The sequence below is a fragment of the Cyprinodon variegatus genome, unplaced genomic scaffold, assembly GCF_000732505.1.
Source record: "Cyprinodon variegatus isolate N-32 unplaced genomic scaffold, C_variegatus-1.0 Scaffold646, whole genome shotgun sequence".
Classification (NCBI taxonomy): domain Eukaryota; kingdom Metazoa; phylum Chordata; class Actinopteri; order Cyprinodontiformes; family Cyprinodontidae; genus Cyprinodon; species Cyprinodon variegatus.
In genome coordinates, this window is record NW_015151099.1 from 273,586 (window position 1) to 274,569 (window position 984).

Here is a 984-nt window from a genome sequence, read left to right on the forward strand (position 1 = left end):
GTCTAAAAATTACCTTGGTCCTGTTCTTTCAACAACTCTATTTCTTTTGTCTTAGCTGTTTGCAGGATTAAAAGAAAACATGTTTAAATGCTGATTTAAAAATAAACAATTGACTCTGATAGGTGATTCTTCAAAGCTTTGGCTTTCTTAGTTAATATACCTTTGTTATCTCTCTGTAAGTACTCCACGCTAACCTTGAGTCCACCCAAAGAGGCGCTCATCTCTTTCAGCACAGCATTGATGTCCTGTGTACATCTTTCTTGGGGGTTAGAGACTGCCTGTGTTTTCTGTCCGTGATTCAGTTTGCCTTAAATGTGAGTCTGATTGAAGCAGAGCTTTGGAAAAGAGCAGATTAGAAGAAACAATTGGAAAATTCTTATAGTCTCCATTTTCAGGATTGTTTTCTTCAAGTCCCCTACAATGTTGATTGCTGTGTTGATCCAACCCTTAAATACTCTCAGAGTTACTCTTTTATAGGCATTGTAAAAAAAAAACAAAAAAAAAACATCATAACCTCCATTCTCACTTTCTATGAGTCTGCCTCTTTAAAAGTTTTCCATTTACAGACACGTGAAGGTGATAAGGCTTCATTTATTTGACTTATATGACATCAAAACAGTTATTTAGAGATGATGTCTACGCAATTGCTTGTTCATAAATAACATTCTTACTGTGCTGCCAACATACCAAAAAACCTGTATCATGCTGATTTATACAGTTTTGAGGCATAACACCTAGAAATAACTTTGTGTTTAAAGGTCTTCAAGTTTTGAATTGGCACAAAAGTGTTCTCTTATTTAATTCTGTAGTCCACTGACCAAACGATCTAACCTGTGCTCAGCAGTGCTCTGGCCTGTATAAATCTGCTGAATTATATAAAGTTGTTTGTATTTTTTGGTTTTCTGTATTATGGTTTTACTTTTGTAGTCTTTGAACCTCCAGCATTCTTAGAAGCTAGAAAAGTCTGTGAGAGGGGAGATGGGC